General features: G+C 41.9%; 1 long non-coding RNA gene across 1 annotated transcript; it reads right to left on the minus strand.

The window, feature by feature from the left end:
- Positions 1 to 832: 832 nt before the first annotated feature.
- On the minus strand, positions 833 to 9,371 carry LOC310763889. Its single transcript, XR_014548882.1, has 3 exons — positions 9,264 to 9,371; positions 1,572 to 2,180; positions 833 to 906 (listed from the first exon to the last, which is right to left on the minus strand). It is a non-coding gene; the product is annotated as an uncharacterized lncRNA (long non-coding RNA).
- Positions 9,372 to 22,330: the final 12,959 nt, after the last annotated feature.

Here is a 22,330-nt window from a genome sequence, read left to right on the forward strand (position 1 = left end):
TTGGCCTTAATAAATGTGGAGTGTGGGTGTGAGAGAAAGACTTCATTCAGCATCACACAGTACCATTAAATACATTTGTGTAAATAGAGCTGTGATCAAGTGCCTTTTTGCACAATTGCAGAAATCACGACACAAAAGTATTTTATGTGCAATCCTGTACATGTCAACTCAGAAGTAAGTTCCATTGAGTTCAATAGATGTAACCCATGGGTCTCTAGGAAGAGGGCTTTGCCACTGGGTGGAATGGCTGTGTACAGAGAAAGTTCCGGAAGTGAAGGAATGAAAGACCAGTGGATAAAGATCCCGCTGGTTGGTGGAAAATAAGAAACTATGGAGTAAATTTTGTTGGTTATGCTTTCAGCAAATTACAATGGTAATTAAATTATATGATGCGAACATTTCAAATAGTTGGTGGGATTCAACTAAGGAGTCCTGATAGCTTATTTATTTGTTTGCTTGTTTCATAAAATGTATATACTGCTTGATTGTGGAAAAAATCATCAAAGAGGTTTCAGTTACAGATAGGTAGCCGTGTTGGTCTGCCATAGTCAAAACAAATTTTTTTTTTCCTTCCAGTAGCACCTTAAAGACCAACTAAGTTAGTTCTTGGTATGAGCTTTCGTGTGCATGCACACTTCTTCAGATACCTTGATGGACTTCCATTTCATGCGGCTCAATGTGGTGCCTTCCATAGTTCCAGTTACAGATAGGTAGCCGTGTTGGTCTGCCATAGTCAAAACAAAAAATTTTTTTCCTTCCAGTAGCACCTTAAAGACCAACTAAGTTAGTTCTTGGTATGAGCTTTCGTGTGCATGCACACTTCTTCAGATAACAAAGAGGTTTGTCGTTGCTGACATCCGTCTGTCTTGAGAGACAATGGAATGTGCCTCGGGGGGTGAAGTCAGACTAATGGAGAATCACAAAGCAGTTTACAAAACATAGAACAAGAAAATCAAAGAAAAATTACAACCCTACTTTAAAACATACAAAAGTTAAAATACTGAAGCAGATTAAAATTGCCTCAATTTTCTAAGAATCTGGCTGAAGCCTGTGCAAGGATTTCCATTAGCACAAGAAGGCTTTCTCTGCTATCCTCCCCCAACCCTCTACTTCCCAAAATTGTTTTCGGGAGGTGAGGAGAAGCCCCAGAAAAGCACATGTAAAGAGTGCTTTCACTGACAAACAATTGCTGTGGTGCTACAGTGAATCCATCCTATTGCAAATATTGCTTATATTGATGTGATTGGGCCTGGCTCCAGTTCATGGTGCAAGCACCAACTGAGTGTTGTAAGCAGCAATAGCCATGACTGTGGAAAAAATATACCAAGGGAGAGAGGCTGATTTGAACCATATTGCTAAAATATTAAAACAACAACAACGGTGCAAGCCAAGTCATTTAGCATGAATCACCTATGTATTACAAATATTGTATTGTGAAAGTATTACAAATATATATTATGTATGTATTACACATATCATGATGTTTAAAGGAAAAAGCTATGACAAGTGTTTATTGAACACTGGCCCTCTGTTTCTAAAATGTGTAAATGTATAGCTTGTCAAATACTGACCCTGTGCCACTTGAGCTTTGCCACTCATTTCGATTATTCCACATGAAATTTCAATAGCCGAGGAGATCTTTGGTACAGATAAGCGGCAACACAATTATATCAGCCAAAGCTGTTGACACAGAGTCAGCAATGAAGAAACTGCCAGTTACCCATAATAGATAAACACACCAATCCTAGACACATTTGTTCAGAACTAACAGCATAATCCTATGCATGTTTATGAGAAGCCCTTTCTATTGTGTTCAGTGGGGCTTACTCTCGGGCAAGTGTGCAAAGCACTGTTATCCTTGAGTTTGATAGCAATGCCTATTCCAAAACATCTCTTCACTCTTTGTTTTTTTTAAAAAAGAATAGGTCTTCTTATTGCATACTCAATTTTAAGCAGCGAGAGGATGGGTAGGTACAGCTGAATGACAACCCACTCTGCAACCATAAGAATAGCTTGGCCAGGTATCTGTGACTCCCAGGGGCCTAAATCTGTTGGTGAAATTCTAAGACACACACAGTGGAGCTTATCCTTCATCTCTGCCCTTCTGCCACACCCAAATCTGCTTCAGTGGGTTGGGGGAACCTCCACAGCAGACTGCAGATGCATGGGGGTGGGGAGAGCTAGAGGAAGAAGAGCAGAAGAAGAAGAAGAGTTTGGATTTGATATCCTGCTTTATCGCTACCCAAAGGAGTCTCAAAGAGGCTAACATTCTCCTTTCCCTTCCTCCCCCACAACAAACACTCTGTGGGGTGAGTGGAGCTGAGAGACTTCAGAGAAGTGTGACTAGCCCAAGGTCACCCAGCAGCTGCATGTGGAGGAGTGGAGACGTGAACCCGGTTCACCAGATTACGAGTCTACCGCACCCCCCTTCCTACGCCACTGGCTACTAGTCAGTGTAGAACAATATCATTTGTCTAATAATAATAATAATAATAATAATAATAATAATAATAATATTTATTTATATCCCACCCTCCCCAGCAGAAGCCGCGCTCAGAACGGCTAACAACAGTAAAATAATACAGCATTCTAAAATCAATTCATTATAAAATCAGTTCAAATCAAATTAATGGCAACCATTGGGCTAAAGTTCTGTGAGGATTACCTTACTTATTTCCTCCTCCCCGCCCTTTTTAATATGTGGTATAAGTTCTTTTTTTTTTATTTCCCTCCAATGTTAAAGCAGTCAAAGGCCTGGTGGAACAGCTCTGTCTTGCAGGCCCTGTGGAAAGATGTCAAGTTCTGCAGGGCCCTAGTCTCTTGTGACAGAGCGTTCCATGAGATTGAAGCCACGGCCGAAAAAGCCCTGGCTCTGGTTGAAGCCAGCCTAACCTCCCTGTGGCCCGGGACCTCCAAGTTGTTTTTGTTTGAAGACCGTAAGGTCCCCCGTGGGACATACCAGGAGAGGCAGTCCCATAGGTACGAGGGTCCTAGGCTGTATAGGGCTTTAAAGGTTAAAACCAGCACCTTAAACCTGATCCTGTACTCCACCGGGAGCCAGTGCAGCTGGTATAGCACTGGGTGAATGTGACCCCGCAGCGAGGACCCCGTAAGGAGTCTCGTTGTGGCCTTCTGCACCCCCTGATTCAGTATAGGCCAGCTTCCTGTAAACTCAGTACACAAGTTAACCAGTCTGACCAGATTTAAGGAGGAAAGGTCTTCTGTACCTAGGAAAGTCATGCCAGATACAGTGCAATGAACAGAGATTTCAGTGTGTGGACACAGGTGTGAGTGCAGAGTTCTAAAACCTGCCTCTAGATACATTGAGGCGTAATTGTACCAAGAAACCCAGCAATGCATTACTTTATGTGAATGTTTTTCCCCTTTCATTCCTCAGAAAAAAGAACAATGCCATTCGTGGTCAAAGAATCACCCTCCTCTTTTTTTTTAGAACAGGGGCAGGAAATCTGTGGCCCTCATGGACCACAACTCTTATCACCAGAGAGGGCTGAGAGAGGACTGTGATTAAGCTGTATACAAATTGCTGAGGGGGGAGGGAATAAATCCCTGGACATTGGCTATGCTGGCTGGGGCTGTTGAGAGATGTCGTCCGAAAACACCTGGAGGACAACAGGTGCTTCATCCCTGTTTTAAAAACAAAGCAGTTCTAGCCATTGGCATAGATACCTAGCACAAACACCCATTCCATTGTCAGTGTGAAGAAACACTGAGGGTGGAATTCAACATTGCAACATCGTATAATGTTGCACTATTACATTTGTTCCATCAGCACAAGGATTTCTGTGATCTCCCTCTCCTTTCCTCACAGGCTGTTCTCAGGGTCATCCTGACCCAGTCCCTGATGTGGGGGGCACAGAGGAGGCGAGGGAGGAGCGCCAGTTGCGCTAGCAGGACTCGTAGCACTGGTTCCCTCTAGTGCACCAGTTTGGTTGAATCTGGCCCATGAGAAGCCAGAAATCAAAATGTTTATGAGGAGTAATCTAATGGGGCCTGCAACATGGGGCAGAGGAGTGACTGAATTCATGTATAGTTGAAATGGAACCCCTATACATTTTTTTTTAAAAAAAGATTGAAATATTGACAAAGAAGAGGATATTTTGGACTCAAATGCTGCATTGCTGTGGGGAGCAAGCCTCTCTTGGGATGTAATGCTTTGAATGCTCTCCAAAGTAGGCCCAGGTGTAAATATGTGTAAAATAAGCCCATTCCCTCTACCATTCCTCAGATGAAGATAGGGACATTCCTCACTGCCCACCCAACTGACCCTCGTCGACCTCCCCATTCCCCTCCCCCACAGAGCATTTCCTATCAGAAGAAGGATAAGTGCTGCCACCGCTACCCCAACAAGACACAGCACACAAGCCCTCCACCCCCCCCCCGAGTCCATATTTTATTTTATTTTATTTTATTCTATGCTATTCTATTCTATGGTAGATATACAAAAAGAAAAAACATACACCAATAAATAAATTTTAGAAAGGGGCAAGATTAGTCACAGACACACAAAGCATTTTTTTAAATTAAAAAAAAATCAAGACTGCTTGCGCTCTGCTCCACTCCTTTTTTCTTCCCCTCCTGCCCCGCCCTTTGCCTGCCCCTCAGAACTGGTGCATCATGTGGAGTTGGGCCTCAGTGGCGGCAACCTTTCTTCCTCCTCTCCTGCTCTCCAGCATCTGCTATAAGCTGCCCAAGGGAGGAGGCCAGCGGCAGCCATGGAGAGGCTATGGAGAGACAACAGGATGTTCCCTGGCAGCTACAGCTGTTGCAGCTGCCGTAATTCAAGACAATTGCCGGCTCCTCCTCTCTGAGCTCAGCTACGGCAGCACTGGCAGGTGAAATAGGGACGTTCTGGGATCAAATCAGAAGCCAGGGTGGCCTTTCGTAATTCCAGGACTGTCCCTGGGAAATCAGGGCACTTGGAAGGCAAGTAAGCCATATTTCTTAAAAACACAAGTCTCCACTGTGCTTTGTTTCCCAATGGAAACACAACCCTGAATGAAGGGGAGCAGAAAAGACTATTTATGTATGTGACCATGGCTGTGCGGATGTTATTGGCCCAGAGATAGAAAGAAGATAAAGTCCCCATCAGAGAAAAATGGCAGATCAAGTGGATGGATTGTGCCGAAATGGCTAAAGTGACTGGAAGAATCAGAAATTTTAATAAGGATTGGGAGGGGGGATTTATAACTTATCTTAAAGACCATTGTAAACAGTTAAAATCATTAGTAGGATTGGAATATCGCTTGTAGCTTAATGGTGAATTCGGGAGACAATGGAGAGATAAAAGATCTGGATTATTATAAAAGATGCAGGAGGAAATGATTAACAATAGGACCCACAAAGCGGAGGAGGGAAGTCCAAGAGATTCCTTGGAATCTTGTTTACAGACATGTGACTGTAAAATTAGTTATATATATATATATAGTTATAGTGTATATATATATATATATATATATATATATATATATATATATATGAAGAAGAAGAGTTGCATGTGCATGTGGAGGAGCGGAGACGCGAACCCGGTTCCCCAGATTACGAATCTACCGCTCTTAACCATATGAAACACAACCCTGAGTGCGTGGAACACCCCTGGAATCTTGCTACTGCTCAGCAGAGATTGGGAGTGGCGCACAACCTCTCTAACCATACATAAAACTTGGACTTCTTCCAAGTAAATATGGTTGCCAGGAACACGTTGTGGGAAATAAGTGATTTAGGGGTTGGTTGGTGATAGCCTACCAAGGAATAGTTTACCGTCCTGTGATCGTCAGATGAAGGGCGGTATAGAAATATAATAAATAACAATAACAATAGTTTACCATCAACACACTTCCATCTCACATGATACAACCTATGTTTAGATGTGAATATGAGTGAAAGTGTTGCCTGATGCTTACAGGCTCCAGGGAAGGGGAAGTAAATTAGCCAAAGTTTTGCCAGTAACAAAAACACACACACGAAAAACCTTTACTGTCTCTTCAAGCTCAGCTCAAGACTTTAGCTGAAAATTAGAGGCAGCAGACTGCATAATGTTTCTCTGCTATTCTCACTAAATTTGAACTGAACATCCATCAATACAGACTATCTGAAACAGAGGGCACCGTGGGGGAAGCATAATAGAAGTTAGAGTAAGGAAACTGGGAACATATCTCTAGATGGAGAAAGGAAATGCAAAATTAAATTCTTGATGTGAAAAGGGGGACAATGAACCTTTCTGTATGAGATGCTGTTAGAGAGGAATTCAATTTATCTGCTTTCTTTCTCTTATATATATATATATATGTGGCAGGGGAGAGAGCTCTACTGAAATAGCCTGAAAGCCTTTTATTACTTATTTCCTCCTCCCCGCCCTTTTTAATATGTGGTATAAGTTCTTTTTTTTATTATTTCCCTCCAATGTTAAAGCAGTTCCCATTTTTCTGTTTGTTTCGGACACCTAGCTGTGACCAACAATACCTCCCATTGAATCAGTTCTTTCATCTATTCAGCTTCTTTTATTCCCTTCATCTCATCTCCCCCTTCACCAGCTTACCTCTCATTAACCCTCGGGGTTCCAAACACATTGTATCTCTCTTAAAGATACATATTTTTTTATTCAGACATAAGCCATTTCTGCTTGGTGGATTCGGTTTCTGTAATTCTCTAATACAATAGTTAAGTGCACCGCACATACCCTTTACATTGCAATGAACAATAAGCCCATAATTTATACTGGTGCATTGTATACTTCTCAATTGTATACCACTTTTCCCCCCTCTAGGTTAGACAGTGTAAAGAAAACCTTTTCTTCTTCTAACGTAAAATACGTTGTGAGTCCCTGTGTAGAAATATGCTCACCAATAAATTTGGGTTAGCTTACAAAACCCATTGTTTTCAGCATGTTATCTTGCAGAATGATATAGCTGAAGGTTACGAACACCATCATGCTTTCATTTTCAAATTAAGCCAAGAAATTTTGCTGTGTGTTTGTGTGTATCAATGCATTTCTCACTCACATGATATAATGTAGATTTAAATTTATTATGACTGAAATTCTTCACTGTATGCTTTTCGTCACCTGCTAAAGACATTCCTGTTTAGACGAGCCTACTCAGATGTTTAGAAAGTTGAGGTAATCTGTTTTAGCATTTTAACATTGGTATTCTTTAAAGTGTGGTTGTGATTTTCTCTTTCACTCTTTCACTTCTTTAAAGTGTGGTTCTCTGATTTCATTATTTTGCCTTTTTGTAAATTTGATTTGTGGGGTTTTTTTTTGTTACAATCAAGCAGAGTATAAATTTTATTAAATGAATGAATGAAAGAATAGTTCCTTGATGTTTACAGGTGCCAGATTAGGGAAACTTTTGCCAGATATTTAAGTGGGGAATGACTTTGCTGTCCCTTCAAGCTCAGTTCTAGAGCTTAGGCTAAAATCAGAGGCAACAGGGCATATCATATTTCACTGTTAATCTCCCTAAAACTTTTAATTGATTAATGAATTTCGGCTGTGGGTGGAAGTAAGGATGGAAGGATCTGTCAGCTTTGGTCCTCTCACATGTCTCATTTTTCCAATTTTAAATTCAGATCTTCAGAAATCTGTTGGTGTGTTTATTCATCACCCTGAAAATTCCTCAGCATTTTACTGCAAATTTCTCCAAATGAACATATTTTTGTGTGCAGTTTTGACAAATGTACATTTTTTTTGCAAGCCATTTCCCCTAATATAATGCATTTTTGCATGTTATTTTCACTAATATATTCATTTTTACACACTGTTATATCTCATATATGTATTTTTGTAAAAACTGGTTGAAGAACTGCATTACAAAATTCGGATAAGTGCAAATTTTGAAGGACGGCTGTGTTCCAGTTCTCATATTATTTCAGAAACTGCAAATTTGTTAGATTTGGCTTTAAAACGCTAACTGCATCTAAATTCTCCCCCATCGCTACATGGATGCAAGCACTGTCCCTAGATGAACAGGAGGTGCACCCACTTGGAAAGAGTAGAGGGATATAGAGTATCTGTTTCTCAGAGGCCAGGTGTACTCAGGCTTCACTGCTGCTTAGTCAACAGATCTACTAGAAATGGTAGACCAGTTCTCTTAATGTTCATTTGAGTATTTTACTTCCCTCCCCCTCAGATGTTTCTGTGAAAGTCCATGCCCTGCCACAATCTGCCTTTGAAAGTCCCCTTGGTTCAAAAGTGCTCTGCCACAAGACATTGTGGACTGCTCTTTGACAAGCACAAATCTCCAAGGGAGATAGAATTAGATGTGCTATGTTTTATTGGGGGGTGGTGGACTCTTTTCACTAATCCCATTAAAATCCATAGGACTAAAAACGTTTCTGAAAAGTCCCATTTCATTGTGTATGTTGTTGTTTTGCTCAGTCAACTCTTAAAAGACTCAAATGTTGGTGGTAAGGAAATGTGTGTGTGAATGAAGATGAGGAAGATTTATTTATATGCCACCCATCTGACTGGGGTGTCCCAGCCACTCTGGTTGGCTTGCAACAAAATGTTGAAACACAAAAGACTCAGACATTAAAAACCTCCCTTTACAGGGCTACCCTCAGATGTCTACAGAAGGTCATATGATTGGTTATCTCTTTGACATCTGACGGGAGGGCATTCCACAGGGCAGACACAACTACTGAGAAGGCCCTCTGCCTGTTTCCCTATAACCTCACTTCTCGCAATGAGGGAACCGCCAGAAGGCCCTGAGAGGTGGACCTCATTGTCCAGACTGAATAATGGGGGCGAATATGCTCCTTCAGGTATACAGAATAGAATTTAAAGGCTCTTTTTCAGATTACTGGTGAACATCTGTTCAAACTGCATTTTGGCCTTTGTGCCACCATTCCACAACTACGTATGGGAAGAAAAAAGCACAATTTTCAGTCTATACATAAAGAATTATAAGAATAACCTTGCTCTGGAGAGCATGTGTTCTAGAGGCATGCATCACGCTGTGTGGGGGCTGAATAACAAGGGGAGTTGGGGTGATTGTAGAGCCTTTTCCTCCCTCCCAAGTTAAAGCATGATGTCAATACCCGCCACGCCATGTCAGACCAGGTTCTCTATAGTTCTCTTGGTTCTCTTAGCTTTGTAAGAAGTGCAGCTGTCGGAAATATTGCCTATGGATTACTGAAGAGCTCAGGGTGGTTTGTTTGTTAAATTAAAAGATCAGATGCTATTTTTTATGTTAAAAGTTTAATTTAAGCTTTTTTAAAAAAAAGAAAGAAAAAGAAAATCCTACCTTGTTCTGCTTTAACAAAAGTACAAACAAAACCAGAGTTCTTCAGAACTCCACAGGGAGCATTCTAGACAGCCTCACATCATAATGCCTCTCAGAGCCCAGAATTCAGTGGAGTATAGAATTGCAGCCGTGTATAGGATTCGATTAAATTACATTAAAGCAAAAGTTTCATCAAACGTGCATGCCCATCTTCAAACACGTCCCATACAGCAATTCCAATTGCAATGGATATGCCACCTGGAGGAAGAATAGCTTTTTCTCATTGGCGGAAAATGCAACTACTCTGTAATTGAAATGCTACCTCAGTGCATCTGGGCTGACTATATCAAATAACAACTGTGCATTATGAAGATTACTCTGCCCTTGATTAACCTTAGCTTCTAGAAATACTTTTGGGATTTCAAGAAATACTTTTGGGACCCACTAGAGCCAGTGTGGTGCCTTCAATATGCTGTTGCTCTACATTCTCCATTATCACTGACTATTGGTCACCCTGCCGGGGGCAGGGTGTTTGTTTCTGTTTATATAAATTCACAACTTCTGATGCTGCTGTTTCCTTGAAAAGGGAGGTAGATAACCTGTGGTCCTGATGGACTCCAAAATCCCATCAGCCCCAGTCAGCATGCTCAGTGGTCTGCAATGATTGGAGATGAAGACCAGGCACATCTGGGGGTCACAAATTAGCCACCGCTGCTTTGAAACATGTACAGTCATACCTTGGAAGTCGAACAGAATCCATTCCGGAGGTCCATTTGACTTCCAAAATGTTTGGAAAACAAAGCGCGGCTTCTGATTGGCTGCAGGAAGCTCCTACAGCCAATTGGAAGCCGCGGAAGCCCCATTGGATGTTCGGCTTCCAAAAACAGTTTGGAAACCGGAACAATCACTTCCTGGTTTTGATTGTTCAACAGTAAAAGAAATATATATTCATAGATGCTGATATAATGTATCAGGAATGCAGATGCTGCCGAATACTGAGTCTGACAATTGGGCCATTTAGCTTAATATTGTCTATGCTGACTGGCAATGGATCCCTCGTGTTAATATACCGTATTTTTCGCTCCATAAGACGCACCCGAAACAAGAAAGGAAAACAAGAAAATATATTCTGAATGAAACAGTGGATGTATTATTTTTGTGGTTCATGCTGTAGCCACAGACATGTGATCTGATGGTGAATTTGGGGTGACCCAATGCAAAAATCCTGAGGATCCATGTGGATCCGTGCTTTGTAACCACGTTTTTGCGCAATTGCGGCCCCAGGAAACAGTGGATGTGTGGTTTTTTTGGTGCAGGCTGTAGCCATGGGCATGCTATGTGAGTGAAATTGAGGTGAATTGGGGGTGACCCAATGTAAAAATCCTGAGGATTCATGGGCTTTTACCTCTCCCCTCCCGCTAGCGTCCCTTATCTCTCTTCCGATCCCACCGATCAGCTGTTTCCTTTCAACACTCCCTCCCCTCTTGTTTGCCTTAGTGTAGTGTCTTTTCCTTAGCTGGAACAGTTTTTTGCTCCTCCTTTTCTTCTAATTTCTCTCCTTATAGCTTTATCTTCCTGTTTCCCCCCTTTGCAAGTTTGCTGTCTTTACCTCCCCCTCCCTGGCAGCCTCCTTTAATTCTAGCGTCCCTTATCTCTCTCCCCGATCGGCAAACGATCAGCGGCTTTGTTTCAACACCCACTTCCCTCTTTCAAAACACCCCCATGATCTGCTTTTTGCCCATGGGCAATTCGGCTCCAGGGACCACGCATTCGCTCCATAAGACGCACAGACATTTCCCTTTACTTTTTAGGAAGAAAAAAGCGCATCTTATGGAGCGAAAAATACGGTAGTTTGTTCCTGGGTCAAGGGAAAATACTTGAAGAGGAAACTTCCTGTGGGTGTGAGTGGGAGGAGGAAGCCAGCATGGGCCTGGAGGCTGAGGAGTAATAGAGTGAGCTGTGTGTCTACTATACAGTGGTACCTTGGTTCTCGAATGGCTTAGTTGCAGAACAAATCGGCTCCTGCACGCTGAAAACCTGGAAGTAAGTGTTCTGGTTTTCAAATGTTTTTCGGAAGCCAAACATCCGACGCGGCTTGTGCTTGAGTGCAGGAAGCTTCTGCAGCCAATCGGAAGCCGTGCCTTGGTTTTCGAACAGTTTCAGGAGTCGAACAGACTTTCGGAACGGACTAAGTTCGAGAACCAAGGTACCACTGTGCTTACCTAAAGCTGTTGCATATGAGTATACCAGAAGTGCCTGGAGTCTGTTTCTAAGCAGGGAAGCCGTGCTGGATAACAACACACCTTGCAATCCAACGAATCAAATTATTAGCTTCTGCTACCCTACTTTCTGCATACCCCTGCAAATGTCCCAGAAAAAAACAGGAAATCCGTCCTTTTTTTTTTTTTCAGGAGCATGGCAGTCGTTTGAGTTGCTATGATCTCGCACAACTTCACAGCGTCATTTTTCCCTGGTGGAAAAAAATGCTTTTTTGGGACAACGAACTTGTGCAGAGCCCCAAAATTCATGTTTTGGGGTGCCATGCCTGAAAAAAGAACTTTTGGGGACGGCAAGAGTATTGTTAGCCCAGAAATGGAAACAAGAAGAAATTCTGATGAAAGAAGAATGGCAGGTGAAATTAATGGACTATGCAGAATCAGACAAAATGACAGGAAGGGTTCGAAACCTGCGAGACCAGAGATTTACAGAAGATTGGAAGAAGTATATGAATTATTTGAAGAGCAACTGTAATCAACAAATTATGCTAGACTACAAGAAGTTCTGTAAGGAGAAATATACGAAGTGTTACAAAGTAGAAAAAGATAGAGATATTGGTTATGAGTTTGAAATGTAATAGGGAAGATAAGAAATGCATACTGAGAGATTAGATTGGAAAATGTTCAGACAGGGTTGAGGAAAGTCAAAAATTTGAATAAGATGTAAAAGTATGTTTAATTACTGTTGAAAATGATATGTTTTTAAAAAAACTAATAAAAAAATTATATTAAAAAAAGAACTTTTGGGGAGGAACCACAGCACGAAATCGCATGAGATCACCGCAACCGAATTGGCCGCCAAGCTCTCACAATAAAAAATGGGAAAATGGCATTTGGGAAGATGGCGTCCCGGACTTTGGCTTCAAAGTGTTGGAGGGTGTGACTGCTGAAGCTGGAGACTGAGCCTGGAACCTTTTGCATGTATAGCATGTGCCCTACTGCTGAGGTACAGGCCATATTGGTACAACAGATTGCTGGTGTACAACAATATGATCTGCCAAACATTTGTAAAATTTACTTCACACTGAAACACATGTAATATCAGCAAATGTTTTGAGGCCAGAACTCTGTTTGCTATGGATCAAAACATCCTCTGCAGAGAATCAAAAGTAGTGTGATTATTTACACCAGCTGTGGAATCGGTGATATGGGTGATAAAGAATGAATCCCCATGTTCTTTAGGATCAGATAGTCAGCCCTTGCATCTGGTTGCAAAGTAAAACCTGCAGAGGCTCAGAGCAAAGTAATTTTTGTTGTGGTCTTCAGCTTTGAAGCTCCCTTCCCTAACAGCAGTCTGCATAAGCAAAGGGAAAGGGAAAAACAGATTAAAAAGCAAACTTTTGGTTGAACTGTGCATGGTCAGGATCTGTTTTATTTGTGATAGTTTGAGTAGATTGTATAGACTTCAACTGGATTTTTGTAATTTTGAAAGTCTGAGGCTTTACAGAGCCCATGTAAAACTCCTATTGATTTTGATAGGTGCATATTGCATATAATTAGACAGCTATTTTTCAGGGCAGTCGATGCTGTCCTGCTAATAAGAACAGCATTAATATCCCTGGTGGTTGTGGTTTTTTTTTAACAAGACACAAAACCTATATATTGTCATGTAATTGTACCTTTATTACCCAAATTAGAATTCATCAATGAGTCTGGAAACATTTCATCACTGGTTCTTGCTTACTGTTTACAGAAGTTTAGCTTTATGTTACAGGAGGCTTAATTGTCTCATCAGGTTTATATGAGCTCATTTCTAAGTATCATGTCTGGGACTATAACATCATACATCTGCAGTAAGTGTGCATTTAGTGAGCACATCCATCTTGAAACTTCAATGAAGGAGGGGGACTTTATGGCAGGTCTTGAATGCACATTTACTGTGAAATAAGTGAATAATAATACTAGGTTATTTTGGAAAGTGTTCTTTTATGCAATCACTGCATTTAATACAATCACAAAATGGCAGCCCAACAGGTGGTCTTTTCATAGTGTTAAGCCACAACAATTGGAACAAAAAGGACACCAGAATCTAATGTTCTTCAGAATGTAAAAAGCTGTTCACTTCCTTTTGTGAATTTTCAGATTTAACCATGTTCATTATTGTTGAGCCACAAATGCAGGACATTCTTTTTTGACATTTTGCCATAAATAGACACTGACTGAGGCTGACTAGCCAGCTAGCTGTTTTGTCACAGGCTAGCGGAAACGAGCCATTTAACAATGAGTAGCCACTCTTGGTTCTTAAATGGCCGAGGAAAGTACCCGTTTTGACATGTTGCAAATGTAGCGAAGTCTAGGATAACAAAAGAATATTTGACAAAGGATGGAGTTTCTTTCCCGATATTTTTCCCCAAAAGTAAGTATTTAATTCTGGCCTAATGAAGTTGCAAAGACGATTTGGTGTCACACTGACAACTCTTGAAGCTCTGAAAATATACTTGGGCATTGTGACTTGAGCCATTCATGCAGCCTCCTTTGGGAGGGCCCATTATTTAAACAGTAATTATGAACTTCGTGAGGCAAGGAGTGGGAGGCTGGAATCTGATACTTGTTTGTTAGATTTTTAAAAGTAGAGAAAGTACCTTGTTACAGGGATCGTGCAGCCCTATCCTATGCAAGTTAACGGCACTGAGTTTAGGGGGTATATGAAGGATTTCAGTAGCCTCAGTCTCATAAAAAAAGTGACAACACGTGACCATGAATCAGAATTTAATTTACCGACATAGTGTTTTGTGTGTGGATTTTCTGCTTGTGGGATAAATACGACCTATTTATTTGATTGATTGATTGATTGAAGATTTGCATGCCACCTTTCCACAAGAAAGTTTGTACTCACAGCAACTACATCAAAACACAGTTCATTCAAAACAGAAATAAATAATACAAACCCCCCCCCCCCGAAAACCATACTACATTCAAAAGGAAAATATCACAAAGCAATTCAGTAACAATACACTTCAGTGACATAGCAGTGACGATGTTACTGGGCAGAGCATATGCTCTTGTATCGCTATAAACCTTCAGGGCACATAGCCATGCTGCCTCAAAAATTTGTTAGTGTGAATAGAAACATGAGATATGGAGCTATGGTAGCTGCCAAAGAAAATACTGTTTGAATGGAAATCAAGGCCTTTAGCCTTTAGTAACTGTGTGAACTTTTTTTGAGAGAAAGAGGAGGTTACCTCCTCTGGCATCCCTGGCTTGCCTTAGGAGTGTGTGTGTGTGTGTGTGTGTGTGCATTTGCATCAAACTATAGATTCTATTCTCAGCTGTCCCAGCAGCAGAACCTCTGGCTCTACCTGGGGATTCCAGCTGTTGGTGCCAACCCTGGCTCCATACCTCCCTCTGAGGCTACTGCAGACAAACAGACAGACATAGATACAATGCCTGTGTGCTGGGATCTGGAAAAGCTCGCCACTAGTTCTGCAAGGGAGTTTCAGCTTGTACTTCTAAGCAGTAGACCCTTCGCTAGCCCCATTTCGCAAGGCTCTTGAAATTAAAACAGATTGCGATATGGCATCGAGGAAGGGTGATTCAGTTCTTCAGTGCAAAAAGGAGTTAAGGAACAAAAAGCACAAGACCCTTGGCTAGGCCTAAGTAGCTCTTTGCACCTCAGCTGTGGTGTCTAAGGACATGGCAGTAACTCAACCATGACTCACAGGTTTTGCTCTCGGAGAAAAGAAAGAAGAGGAGGAGCCAGTCTTCCAGCAACGTGAAATATACTCAGAGTCGCAAAGTGATTTCATGCTCTTTATTCAGCTCATAGTGGTGAGGAGGAATGAATGAAAGTCCCCTCAAGGTATCTGCTTTATATACATTATTTACACAATGGGCTGCACATGATTGGCTAATTCCGGAATTCTACTGTAAGCCAATCAGGTTGTGGATTCACTTCTATCTGGAGCATGATTGGGTGGTTCCTGCCAACCAATCATTTACACAATGGGCTGCACATGATTGGCTAATTCCGGAATTCTACTGTAAGCCAATCAGGTTGTGGATTCACTTCTATCTGGAGCATGATTGGGTGGTTCCTGCCAACCAATCATACTGCTGCATTGTTGTAGGACCAATCAGACTGCTGCATTCTGAATCCTATTGTTCTAGGACCAATCAGACTGCTGCCTTTTGGATCCTATTGTTCTAGGACCAATCAGTCTGCTGCAGTTTGGATCCTATTCAACTCAGTACATAACACAACGTTTGAGGTGTCTCCCTGATCACAAAAGACACCTCTCAGAAAGATGAGCTCATAAGTTTATAATCACGATTTTGTCTTCCTGTGAATATATATACCTGTAGGTGCAGGGCAGCATATAAATTCGTTTAATAATACCCCTTTAGACTTTGAACTGTTGAAACAGTCCAGAACAGGGGCGTCGGCTCCTCATTGCGAGAATTAAGGTTACAGGGAACCAGACAGAGGGCCTTCTTGGTAGTGGCGCCCACCCTGTGGAACACCCTCGCTTCAGATGTGAAGGAAATAAGTAGCTATCCTATTTTTAAAAGACATCTGAAGGCAGCCCTGTTTAGGGAAGTTTTTAATATTTAACGCTGTATTGTTTTAATATTTGATTGGGAGCCGCCCAGAGTGGCTGGGGAAACTCAGCCAGATGGGCGGGGTATATATAATAATTATTAAATTATTACTAGGGGCCGAGCCCATTTGATTCCCCCTATATTTCGGGGGTAGGAGCCAGGAGCCAGGAGCATGGAGCTGAAGAGTGGAGCCAAGCAGCAGCGGAGTGTATGGCCACGCTGCCCAGGGTGGGGCACAGAGTCCGCCCTCCCACACCGCACAGTTCAGGGTGGGAGAGGGGCAGGGAAGCTGCTGCCCACTCTCCTCCTGCTCTCCGCTGCAGGGTCAGGCCTGACCCCGCAGCGGAGGTGGAGCTGCTGCGGCTGGGCACGCCTCACTGTGGCCAAGTTGGGGTGCTCTCTGCCACCAGGCCAGGCCAGGTGCGATGCGCCACACAGCCAAAGATAACTTGCCTATTCTCCTCCCCTGGGTCAGGCCTGACCCGGGGGCAGAGTTGCACCAGGCACAAGCACCACAACCAAGGCGCAGCTCCTTCTGGCCTGGAGCCAGGCTTTGATGAAAAAGCCTGCTGTGGGGACGCCTATTTGCGCCCCCTCTCAACATTGTGTCCAGGGCCACGGCACCCACAGCGCCCCCCAAGCTACGCCTCTGGAGCCGAGTGCAGCATAAAGTGAAAGATCATATGCTTACCTGAACTTTAGAATCTTCAACAGACGCCTTGCTGTGAGTGCCCCCAGCATGCAAGTGGCTGCTGGAAAAAAGAGCCTTCTTGGTGGTGGCACCCCATTTGGCACATTTTTCATAGATCTATTCAGCACTATGTGAAGTTGCGGGAATTTCAGTTCTCACTAGCTTTTAAAATATGAACTTTTACCCTGCTGCTTGTATGTTATTTATTTTTAGTTATATGTCAATTTAGGTTTGGATCTTTTCCTGTTGGAAACTGTCTTTTTAATAATATTTTAAATTGTATTGTATTTTTCTATATTTGTGGGCTGACAAAGAACTATGTTCTGGGATGGCCTGATATAAATGCTGTAAAATAAATACGTAAACTTATTTATTTATCATATTATTATATTTAAGGACTATACATTAATGTTTAAGTTGTGGAAATGTTCTGGTCTTTGAATCATTGAAATAATGGCTCATTTATGAACAATTTCCCCTGAAAAATGAATTAAGCTACAGCTTCGCCTAATTTTAAGCAATTGCATAAACTATAAAGGGGAGGGGGTGGCAATAAGCCTTTGCTTTTGCCAAAGTCATGAAATGATGAAAAGCTTCTGCCAGGTTCTTGAGAGGCTTTGCTTATTTCATGAATTATGCAAAGACATTATTGATTTCATGAATTAGACAGAGAATTTGTTCAATTCATACAGTCTGTTTCATGAGCTGGGCAAATCTGTTGCCCATTTTGACAAAAAAAAATCAGACTCTGCTTCATGAGTCAGGCAGAGGCAGCAGGCACTATACAAATGCAGTAATATTTAGCTTACTGCATGAATGAAGCAATTTTTGAAATTTGGCAACACCTATACTCTACATCTGATAATGTTCAGCTGTGAAGAATAATGTGTTTGAGAGAGTGGCTAGTTCTGGTCTGAAGCCTCGACACTGTTTTGAAATTTGCATGCTAGTGGCGCTGTGGGTTAAACCACAGAGCCTAGGACTTGCTGATCAGAAGGTTGGCGGTTCGAATCCCCGCGACGGGGTGAGCTCCCATTGCTTGGTCCCTGCTCCTGCCAACCTAGCAGTTCGAAAGCACGTCAAAGTGCAAGTAGATAAATAGGAACCGCTCCGGCGGGAAGGTAAACGGCGTTTCCGTGCACTGCTCTGGTTCGCCAGAAGCGGCTTAGTCATGCTGGCCACATGACCCAGAAGCTGTACGCCGGCTCCCTCGGCCAGTAAAGCGAGATGAGTGCCGCAACCCCAGAGTTGGTCACGACTGGACCTAATGGTCAGGGGTCCCTTTACCTTTACCTAAAAGCTACTAAGAAATGATTGAGTAGAGAAAGGAACCCAGACTGCTGCTTTGCTCTGACCATAACTTTATAAATTAGGTTCTGCTGTACTATGGAAGAATTGCTTCCACATCCTCTATATGAAGGGGAGAAATCCTTTAGATATGGGAAAGGGATGAGGCTTGAACAGAGTCCTTGTTTAAACATCAAACAATTTTGGGAAGCAATATACAATGAAATGAAAAAAATGTTCAGATATTCATTTAGGAAAACATCAGAAGGTTTCCTATTGGGAATAGTACCAGGAAGTCTAAAGGAAGAAGACAAGACATTATATTTATACGCAACAGTAGCCACAAGGCTATTGATTGCGTAAAATTGGAAAAGTGGTTATACCGACAAAAACAGAGTGGCTTGCCAAATTATTGGAGTATTACAATATATCCAAAACAATGGGAGAAATTGGAAGGATCTCAAAAGAGAAGATAGACAAGGACTGGAAGGTGTTTAAAGGATACTTGCAAAATTATATTGAAAAATCAGAACTCCTATTAGAATAAACAAGTTCCGTTATAAATACTGAAATACTAAATAAGATGGATAACAATGTGTAACAGAAAAAGAAGTAGAAAATTGGTTTAAAAGTGTGTGAAAGAAAGTAATAGAAGTGGAAAGAAATTGCAATTGAGTAGATTGGAAGTCTAACACAAGGGTGAGGTGAGGGGTGAGGGACGGTGGTGGGAAAAGGAAGTATCTGTGGGACTGAGTGTGGGTATGTATGAATATTTTTAAGAATTTTATGAAATGTATGTTTGTATATTCATAACATGTATGTATTAATGTTGAATTATTTTAATAATAAAAAATAAAAAATAAAAATAAAAAAAGAACAGAGACCTTGACATACAATGTCTGTGCACGTTTCAGCTAAATACCTGCATGGAGATGTTGGTGGTGACAGTGCGATGCTTGCTCAGACATCTGCTTAGACATCAGTGTGTCCATACTACTCCATGTCAGTAGATGGTTTGGGGAATGGTGGTAAGGATTTGGATTATCAAGAGAGAAACCCCAATATAATTCTAGTCATGAACAATTAGGCAGCTACATCTGCATATCCAGGCAGTTCAGAGAGGCTTGGAGGAGCATGTTGATGTAGTTGGGGAGCCTGGTTCACACCTGCCTCCAGTGGACCAGACACAAGGGGTTGGAACCATGAATGGAATTCTGCTGATGGGTTACTGCCAGTTAAGGAAAGTGGGGTGAAATTTTCGCTGACTTCTCCTTCTCCCTGGAGCTCCTAGCACCCCCTGAAAAGGTACTGTGTAAGGTTGGGAGACCCTCTGGAAGAGTGTGAGAGGTGTTGCAGATGGAAGGGAATTTGGTAAGTATTACCTCCCATCCAGCATCCCAGTAAAGGGAAGAAACACTTCCATTTACAGAAGGAAATACTCTGGATCGTGCCCATTGGCTGTGCAGCTGATCCATATGATCATTTCTTAATGCTGGGTTCAAACAGTGCTTGAACTATGCTGGGAAAAGGCCTGAACGAAACCCGCAAGACCAACTCAGAATTCCTCCCAATCTTAAGTTATTTCCCACAGCAGCTTATTAAAAAAAAAAAATACAGGTTGGAGGCATTGACAAAAGATAAGGTGATGAGCCCCCTCTGCCCCATGCCTCTTCTTCCTTCCTTCAAGCACTGAACACAGACAGATCAGGAATAGACAGCCTGAGAAAACAAAGCAATGCAGATCTGGAGACCAGACTGCCTCCCTCAGCCAGGCAGATTGTCAAAGAGGAACATGGTGCAGAGATTCAGACTCAGGGAGGGGGGATCAAAAGGCCCTGAATGGAGACCAGGGTGTGTGTGAAATTGCAACCTCCTCTGTAGTTTTCTGGGATAACAGGGACATCACAAACAGTTGTGGGGGGACAGGAAGGCCTGATTCCAAGTCATCTGAGCTCTGGAGTCACGGTGAAATCCTGAAATGAATGACAAAGCTCTTGACCTCAGCAGAGCCCAGATCTCGCCCATTGTTGCCTACATGCGCAGAGAAGGGTATAATTCTCATTTTCAAGAGAAATGAGTTTGTAGCAGCTGATTTAGCCTGGCTGCTATTTGAAGATTCCCAAATAACAGGGGCACATTGTGGAACGGGGTAAATAGACTGTAAAGAAGAAGAACAATTGGTAGGCAAATATATTGATAAATAATTTACTTGTCTTCATTGTGAATTTTCTGCACAAATCTATTTTAATCTCCCAGCCAAATGAATTGTTCGTCCCATTGTTGTGTTCCTCGGGGTTTGGCAATGAATAAAAAGCAGTACAATAATAGTATAAACGGCATGCAAATAGTTATCAACAGTAGACCATATGTATTGGACAGAAATCCGTGCCTCAATTAGGTGATCATAAAAAGCAAAACAGATGTGGATGAATCAGTGGGGGGGGGGGACGCGAAACGGACTGAATGCTGATGTTTGTTGTTCACATACAGACCTTTTCAATAATCCGAGATGGGTAAATTACACTAATTAACCTTTAAAAATTAGATGATTTCTAAATAATAGGTTTTAAACAAAGCCTGTTCTCTTCATTGTAGCTCTAAGTGTTTTGTTCATGACAAAGCGCTGTTTCATTTGAAGATTTACAAAGGTGATTACCTAACTCTGGCTCTTTTTCCCTTGCTAATTATTTTATGTCAAACCCACATCTATCTATCTGGGGAGTAAAACTCGGGCAGCCCTGAAAACAGTATTGAGAAGCGACATTCAAATATTCTGCTTAGTTGTTGCACTGGAGAGAGATAAAAGACTTCTTCTTTTCTTTTCTTTCTGCAAACAAGTAGTTTTGCTAACAACTCTTGGGCCAGCTCTCGCTAGAAAAGGGTAATTTTGCCTTTATGAAGCATGAAGGTGAATTTTATTTCCCAGTTGCAATACTGTTTCTGGAAATGACCTGCAATGTAAGGGATCAGGTTCAACAGTGTAGCGTTCATTGGCTCCTCAAACAACAAAATAACATAAGAACATGAGCACTATTGGATCAGCCCAACTGGTCCAGCATCCAGTTCTTATGTTGGCCAATCAGATATAATAAAATAATAATAATAATAATAATAATAATAATAATAATAATAATAATAATAATTTATTCCCCACCCATCTTGCTGGGTTTCCCCTAGTCACTCTGGGCGGCTCCCAACCGAATATTAAAAACACAGTAAAACATCAAACATTAAGAAGAGTTTGGATTTGATATCCTGCTTTATTACTACCCCAAAGAGTCTCAAAGTGGCTAACATTCTCCTTTCCCCTTCCTCCCCGACAGCAAACACTCCGTGAGGTGAGTAGGGCTGAGAGACTTCAGAGAAGTGTGACTAGCCCAAGGTCACCCAGCAGCTGCATGTGGAGGAGCGGAGACGCGAACCCAGTTCCCCAGATTACGAGTCTACCGCTCTTAACCACTACACCACACTGGCTCCTGATGAGCTATAATGCCACACACACTTCACCCTGCCTCATGGGTAGGCCGACTCTGGCTACACAGTAAGTTTAATGGTGACCACTACATGTCTTCTTATCATAACCACTGAAGAAGAGTCTTCATAAAAGACAGGGAATTTATTCCTGGCACAAAGGCTGTGTGGATTCTTGAGCTAGTATGGAATCTTGTTCATGAAAATTCCACATCTGAAGTTACCATCTAGCAACCCAGCCGGAAGTTGAGCAGGTTGGGGAACGAAGCCAGAGTCAGCTGGTTAAATAGTACAACCCTATTGGTTCCTTTTTATTATCTGATTCCTTTGGAGCTGGTAACATCACCATCTTCTGGCCAGCAATAGTGCAGCAAAGATCAATCTCCCCCAGCAAGCTACCATGGCAGCAAATGATGGTATCTTAGCCCCTTTGCCAGAGTTCTGGTTTAGTGATGTCCGACACTTTTCATGTTCTAGGATGTGGTCTGCCTGCACAGCTGTCAGTCTGCCTGACCATCGGGCGCAAGCTGATAATTTGCAAGTGCTTCTTAAAAAACTCTCTTTCAAAATTATTGCCAACCTGCTTTCCTCTTTAGTTTTTGTGCCAGATTATTTGCTTAGTGTTTAAGAGTGAAAACTCCTCAGTGGTAGCGCAATTCCATAATTAAAACCAAACAAAGAGATCACTTATGATTTATTAAGGGTAAAACAAAAAAAATCTATTACTGTTCTAAACAATGTTGGAGAGAATAGTGAACAGTTCAAGCTTCCCCGAACCACTCATATTTCCTGCTGATGTGAGGGCTGTTCAAAAAGGCACTTCA

Source organism: Podarcis filfolensis (assembly GCF_964270895.1).
Source record: "Podarcis filfolensis genome assembly, chromosome: 1".
NCBI classification, from domain to species: Eukaryota; Metazoa; Chordata; class Lepidosauria; order Squamata; family Lacertidae; genus Podarcis; species Podarcis filfolensis.